An 8422-nucleotide genomic window follows, 5' to 3' on the forward strand; every position below is an offset into this window, starting at 1 on the left:
ACTAAGCCTGTTATTAAATTTGTTCTTTGTATTTTTTTCCAGTAGTAGGTCAACACTACACAGTCACTTTAATTAGTTTTTATTAGTGATCTAACTGCATTATGAAATCACTTGCTATACATCCTCATCAGATCAGTGCTATGAAATGTACTCATAGATGGGCCTTAAAAATAATTCTTGAACCATACAAAATGCAGAAAGTAAAGAGTGGACATAGCATCTCTTAATGCCAGATTTTTGCACAGCCATCCATTCTACTGTGCCTCTTCTAAGAGTGCCCAGAGAATCATTTGAATTTTTCAGTTAAAAATGACAATCTCTTGACATTGGAGGGGAAGGATGGGTTGCTCATGTAAATGAAGCTACAGAACAGCATACTTATTAGCTGAAGGTACATTTGTTATCTGACACTGCAGAATGAATAGTAGGCCTACTAATTAGAACATCTCACTAATCTTTGCTTTTACAGCCAAAATGAAGCCAATAGGGAAACTAGATTAGTACGTCTACTTAGTTTTAAATGAGAAAAGTATAATGGCTTGTTTCATGCATCATTCTGTAGGCTACCCTTGTTATTGTGTACTTAATTAATACCCAGTATGGGCAGAGAAAATTGAAAGCTGGAATAAGGTATAAATATAAAAAAAAGTATTCTTCCCCCAGAGAAAAGGATGCAGATGCCAGTGAGGACTCTGAAGAAGAGATCTATCTGACAAAGGGGCTAAGGCAGCTAGGGCAGATGTCACTAGAAAAGTATTGTGTGTTACTAACAGTAATTTCAATATAAAAAGAAGAAATGAAAAAGTAAGATCCTACAACCCACTGCATAACTCAACTACAAACTCAACTACTACTCAACTTATTTCTCAGACATAGATCTCACTGTGCTTAGTAACTGTCCCAGATACTTAACAGATACTTAGAATTTTATTCTTGCATAGGACAAGGTGAAGATCCATCTACCAAAAAAACCTCTTAGTATTCTGTGAATGTGATTCCAGAGTAAGAAAACAATTAAATGTGAGCAATTACTAGAGTTGATCAACATAGCATATCAGCCTAGGATTCTAATGGAGAGGGGGAAGACTTGGGAAAAGAAGGTAAATAAGATAATTTTTTTTGTGTACGAAGTAGACAGAGAACAGCAAGGAAGGGGACATTATTGATAAAGATTTAAAGTCATACTTTGTTTTAGAGTAAGGCTAGTATATTCACTAGAAGCAATGAAGTTGGTAGCTTGGATTCATACTGACGAGACTGAGATAATGATTGAGGCTCCAGAGTTCAACATTGTGCGGATTAGAAATACAGCATAAAGACAGAAGTGACTACTTTACAGAAAATATCGGAGTTCATGCATCAAAATTTGTACAAGTCTTAAACTGTGTTTGTCAAAGGTAAGAATCCTATAATTCCCTCTGAAAGAAAAAATAAATTTTTTTTTCTTAATGGGAAAAACTGCAGACATTTTCAGGCATCTCTTAAAACTATCACTACCAAAAATACCTTCCAGAATGATTTTCATTTAATTAAAAATCTGTTCTACTGTTATGCTGTCTGTAGGTATATGAATGTCAATTCAACCAATTGTCTCTGAGAACATCTCAGATCCTTAATTTCAAGTATCACAGCACACATTTGATTCTGGTTTATCATATTCCCAGATAAAACTGTAAACACATGATTGGTTGAAACTGCATCAACTTGGAAACTCTGTTTATGGGACATTCTATATAATTTATAAGTTATAATATTAAAGTGAGAGCTGTTTCCTAGAGTGTCAGACTTAACTGCTATGATGTGTTTTAGAATGAATAATGTACCAAATATATCTGTGTGTCACCTTTGTCTCACCTTTGTTTGCACAGCAATGAATACTGGTGAACACTTCTATCAGTAAAAAGCTATTACACTGTCCAGGCTGTAAAATGTAATTCTTCATCAACAGCTGTAAATAGATCAATAAATAATAATGAAAAAGAGGCTAGCCAAGTCAAATAAGTATTCTAGCTGTCTTCTGGTTAAAGTTTTACAAAGACATAATGAGAAATAAATCCACTCTTCCATTTATGTAGCCTCAATGAGAAGAAGCAGCTAAATACCAGCTGCACAACAGGAGGGGAATAACTCCGTGGGATGCTTAATGTAGCTGGCAGGGAAATGTGTATTTATTGAATAAGTTTCAAGAAAAGAACACAGAATCATAGAATTGCTCAGGTTGAAAAAGACCCATATTCATTTCAGCAGGATGTTTGACATTTCTTTGTTTTATCCATCTGACAAAATAAAAATGGATGTAATGAAAATAAGTATCTGAGTTACTATTCAGTCTAGGAATAAGATTAAATGTAAATGTAACTCAAATGTTCTACTTTTTACATGTCTACTTGGTGGAATTGCAGTCTTACAAAAAACAATCTTACTACAAACAGTAAAATTACTGAAATCTTCAATAGAATACCCCCAAACTTAAAGCTTGTCAGTATAAGAAAAAGCAAACTTTACATTTCTATTGCCAACAGAGAGCTATAATTCACTAATTTGCCTCCAAAGGTCTCTATGGGTACTGCTATTCTCAATTATAAGCACTTTTGAAGTGTAGAACAAACAAAGGAACACTTTGTTCCTCAGTATTGTCTGTTTAACAATCTGAATAATCCCCAGATCACTTTACTGCACTCCATGGGAGCATATTGCATTGCTTTCTGAACTGAAGAACAGCCATATGACTATGTTTGATACCTAAAAACTTTCATTTCCATGCTTGCAGACCAACATGACTATCTCTAATGTTTTACTACAAGTTTTCGGGAGATACCTTTCAATTTTTCTTAAAGTAGCTTCTGTAGTTGTTCTGATTGTTGACTCAGTTTATAAGAAAGTCCTTCCTAAAACACAGTTGTGTTTGTAGGTAATGATATTTGCAGGAACAACAACAATAAAATTGCAAGAAGAAAACAGAGATTAGTTTTATATATTTGATATATAGATTTTGTTGTACACAAGGAATCAGTAATTCATTAGTTTAAAAATCAAAACCAAAACAAACAAAAAAATCCCCAACACCATAACTTTTCTAAATGTAGCCCTTCCTGCCCTCATCCACTTTCTTATATTTATACAGTATTATTAAATGTTTTAGCCTCATTCAGGAAGTGACTCAACAGTTCAAGTGACAAACAGATGCTAGAAATCTCTCTACATAAATCAGAGCTACTGATTTATTCATTACCACATGCAGAATTCCACAAGTATATTTCAGTTTTAGAAAAGCTTCTTTTCTCTGATGCTATTTTCTATACTGGTAGGTGACAAGAATACTACATGCAAACTGTTGGTCAGGATGGTATTTTATGGAGTTCCCTTGTACTGCACCTTCATCTTTGCCAGGATGTCCATGTCAAAGTCACTTGCTGCCATATAACTGGATTGTCTACCAAAAGAAAGAGAAGGGTAGGCAAATCTCCAAGGACACTCCTGGGTCTCATTCGAATATCAAAACATAACTAGTGGCTTTTTTTTTTACCAGGATTGAAGATTTCTGATTGTTTTCAAGTTTAACGGTTACCTAATGCATCAGAGCTTTATCTTCCCTGTCTAAGCTATTAGAAGATTCCTTTTCTGTTCTTTACATAGATACCAGTATATCACTGTATGACTGAGATGCGAAGTAACTATGCAGCACCAAAGTCTGTCCTTGGTTGTGCAGGCCAGAAAGAAATCATAGATCCAAGACAAAAATCAAAAGAAAATGCTAGTCAAGCCAGAGTCTCAGCTCCACAGGGTCTTTTTGATGAATACTCATGATGGTTTGAGGAACCAACATTACTCAGCAACAAAACTTTTCCTTTCTAGTCTGTCTTCTATTTTGAATGTGAAATCATCCCTTGCCTCTTAATGATACATCATAATTTCAAATACTATTCAAAAATGCATTCCTCTTTGGTGGTGGAATACTATGAATGAGGAGTACTCTGAAAGTAATGCCTCTTATTTTATTATGTTGGTCCATGACATCAGAGGTAGATGTTGGGGGTATGGCAGTAGAGGTTGAAACTTCTTGCCAATATTCCATTACATTTTGTTGCTGTGTAACAGATGGCAGCAGAGGGACAAAACAGAGTCTGACCTGGAAGTGTGTATGAAGAGGAAGTGTGTCATTGAGTTCCTCTGTGCAGAAGAAATTACACCCATTGACATCTACTGATGCTTGTTGAACACTTATGGAGACCAAACAGTGGATTTCAGCACAGTGAAGTGGTGGTGAGTGGTGTGTTTCAACAGTGGTGACAGTGACAATGAAAGACAAGTCATATTCTGGAAAGCCATGTACACCTGTCACACTTCAAAATTAAGAGCATCTCAATGAGCTCACCTGCTCAAATCGTCAGATTATGACCAGAGAACTCTGTAAGGAGCTGAATATCAGCTTGACTGTGTTGGAATATTCCAGTTTATGTCAGTTGGGTGCCACGAATCCTCACACAGGATCAGAAAGAACACTGTATGCAAGTTTTTCAGGACCTGTTGAACAGCTGTGGGGTTGAAGGTGAGTGACAGTTTCTTGAAACAGGTCTTTACTGATGATGTGACATAGTGTCACCGGTGTGAGCTGGAGTCAAAACTGTAGTTCATGGCATCTGTGGAGTGGTGACGTGGATTCCCTGCCAAGAAAAAAGTTCAAGATACAGACCTCAGAGGGAAAAGTGATATACACTGCCTTTTGGAATAGGAAAGGGATGTTCCTTCTGGATTTCCTGGAACCCACATGAACCAACAGCTCTGTCTGCTACATCGTTATGCTGGGTAAGCTGAAGGCTTGAGAGTCCAGAGTCCGGCCAGAGAACAAGACAACCTTCCTTTTGCAATATTTTCCTAGCAACCATGCCAGCTATAAAAGGGTGAGTCACCTCTGTTGGTGCAGATTTCAGCAAGTGTGGCATGTAGGCTCTTATTACTGCTGGCAAAAAGGAATAGCTAATGGTGGTGACTGTGTTGAAAAAAAATTACAGTTTTGTAGCTAAGAATTTGCTCTTCCAAATAGTGTTATTGTGCTCTTTGTATCTGATTTTAGTTTTCATGGAAATAAATAGAAGGCATTAATTCTGGAGCAACCTGTATGTAATTAATCTCCTAAAATGACAGAGTAAATCCATGATTCAGCAAATTATCTCTGTATATTTTTGATGTGTCTTTGCAATCAAAATCTTCAGCTAAGAATCCCAGACTAATAGACAGGTAGACATTCTCTTGAGTTGAACAGTATTATAAGTGTTAGCCAACTAACATGCTAAACATTTCTCTGTCTGTAGCATAAACTGTGAAGTGAAGGGTTTTACTATACTGTATGGGAACTGCTGAGTCAGGGCCTGAACCACTGATTGATCACCTGAGGAAAGGACTGAGTCAGCCATGGGAGCACAGGTGAAGGCAATTCACCTATGTGACAGGAAGGGGTGGAGCCTGGCTGCTGTATCAGTTACAAATCCATCAATATAAACATTCCCATTTGCCATGAAAAACAATGGCTCTGCAAAAAAACTTGGTCTGAAGTGCTACATTTGCCTTTGCTAAAGTAGATTATGTTATTATACCTTGGAGTGCTCCCTTGATAAAAAATACTAGCACAAATTTTGAAATTTTTTTATAACATAAGTAGTAGAGGTTGTTAAAAACATTCAAGATTTGGGAAGTATCAAGTCTTATGCACTTTTGATTTCCTCTGTGCAACATTTTTTGCTTTTTTTCTAAGTGGTATATCCAGGAAAGATGCAAGGAAGTAGTTAAAAATTGCTAGAAACAATTGTAGAATGAGAGAACTGGCAGAAGTATTTCAAACAATTCTACATACTACTGAAGTTCTCAGAACTGCAATGGTGGATGGTTTCCGTATCAATCATGCCAATTGATAAAATAATAATTTTTCAATGAAGTATGACTTCCATAAAGGTCACTTTCTACTTTTCCTTGTTGTAGAATAACCCTTATTGATTCCCCCATAGAAGCATTTAGCTTACATCACATAAGATCAGATTAATGTTTTCTGCTTGTAAAGAACAGTTCAACAAATAGTTTTTATAATCTCAATCTCTCAGAATATTGGTTGCTAAGAATAGAAATTCAAAGACTAACTTCATAGGTCAGTGTCTTATTTGGGTTACCTCCTGGGCTGTATTTAAAGACCAAACATCGCCTACTCTAATCTTCCTTTCTGTTGCTCCCAGATCTGCTGATACAAAGGAAACATTCAGGTCACCCATATAACACTGAAGGAAATTAAAAACCATCAGAACAATCAGTGTACAGTTTGAGTTTTCTTGAGAAAACCTACTTTATAAGCTTATTTCTCAGATGAAGAATTGGAAGTCCAAGAAAAGTGGATAAAGTTTATTAGGCATGCTACCTTCATATGTTATATGTCTGTACACATCTTCACATACAGGAAACCACGTATAGGTTCAGATGACAATGCTGGGCAGTGGGAACTTTAGCACAACAGTACAGTATTTCAGAGCAAAGTATCTGTAAATAGTATTGGTTTGTATATATTGGCTCTAATATTTTGCATTACAGAAAAAAGGAAAAGTAAAAATGGTGGAAAAATATATTTTTAGGAGGGATATTGTTCCTTTTTTAAGTTATTTTTTTATAAACCTGTTTTAAAGTGATAATAATAATTTAACTTTGTTGATGCTAATATAAAACTATGCTTGTAATCACTGACCATTATCTAGAAGTTTTTCCTTGCATCTTAATGTAAGTGTGACTCCTTTAAATGACTCCTTGAAGAATCCACTTTCCTTTATCTCTTGGAATAGATTTTTTTTGTTCATTAAAATTAGTCATGAACATCTCTAGGCCTTCAGTGATACTAGACCTGTGGTCTGTTGCTGAAGAATCTCTTCTATCTTATGAAGAGTGAATTCACAAATGTTTTAACTACAGTCACTTTAGAGCTGAATGATAAGGCATATAGACTTGAACAAAATTGATGTAAATTAAAATTCAAATGGAAACTAGTATCTCTTATCTCAACTACAAGTGACTGCTGTCTAATAGGAGAAGATACATAGTTCTAAGTTAAATTTATTTTTAAATGCCCTCTTCTGAAGTGAAGAAAAAAAGTGAGACTAGATGACAGAGTTGATATAGGAATCTTAGAGAAATATTTTATTTGGTAAATAAAACATGCGATGATACCGAGCAGACTGTTGAACAGGAAATGCTGTAATGTATATGATCAAAGAACCATTGTATGCATCAAATAGTTGCATCAAACAGCAAGATATTAGAAAAATTAGATTCACTGTGTCCCAAAGGCAGGTGTCACTACCAGATGCAAAAGATGCTTCAGATGCTTCCCATTATGTGGAAAGAGAAGAAAAACACAGATGAGAAGACTTGGTTGGAATAATGCCACTGACTATTAAAGATGCTCATGTTATGAATTTGGGCCCTGGAGGTCTATTTAGGTCATATCTGAAAAAAAAAAAAAAAAGTGTTAAGAATCTCTAAAAATAGCTTAGGTACTTAGAAAATGAGGGCTGGCTCCTTAGGTGACAGTAGTTGAACATTAAAACAACAAAAACTGGAGGAAAAAAAATCAATAAAGCCTCATATGAAAGAGGATTAAAAAAAATAAATTGATAGGTTGTATTTTTCTGCAGTACTCTGATGTAAAATTTTATATTTGCGCTGATATTTTTTTTCTAAACTACCCTACTAAGAGCATTCTTTAGACAGGCCATCAATCAGCAAACCTGCACACTGCTTTAAGAAAAAATCCTCTTTTTTGTCTATTTTTTTAAAAGCAGTTTGTAGCTGGAAAGCTACTTCTCTCTCTTTTCTTTTTTATAATGTTGTCTACTGAAAGACAGGCATTGTCCCAGGTGGGATATTGCCTGTCCCACCAACAGAGATGTTGCCAAAGCTGGTCCCCCTGAGGCTGCCCTGCTTGCTTCTGTGGGATACACAACGCCCTATTTGCTGGAGAGGTGTGTTGCAGCAGGAAAACTGCCTTCTCTTTTCCAGGGCTCCTATAGCCAGAAGCCACCCATAGATGTCTTGCAGCAGAAAGCTCTGTCCCAGAAGCAGCAGATACCTGCTGTGAGGGCAGTGGTGGGCAGGTGTATGTGCTAGCAATGGGGTTAATGAGCTCAGTGAGGTGGGACAGGAGGCACCTGGGCAGGCCAGCAGTCCCTGGTGGGAGGTAGAGTGGCAGATAGTGTGCAGCTGGGTTTGGTGGGAATGTTGCACAGGTGTCAGGTTATAGCATAATCTAAGAGAAGGACTCTGCAGGCTGCTCAGAGAGGTTGTGGAGTTTCCTTTTCTGGAGATATTCAAGATCCTCCATGCCTTCCAGTGCAAGCTACTTTAGAGAACCTGCTTTAGCAGGGGTTTGGACTTGATCCCTAGAGTTCCT

Source organism: Phasianus colchicus, chromosome 3 (genome assembly GCF_987193195.1).
Source record: "Phasianus colchicus chromosome 3, bPhaCol1.hap1.1, whole genome shotgun sequence".
In the NCBI taxonomy this organism is placed as follows: Eukaryota; Metazoa; Chordata; class Aves; order Galliformes; family Phasianidae; genus Phasianus; species Phasianus colchicus.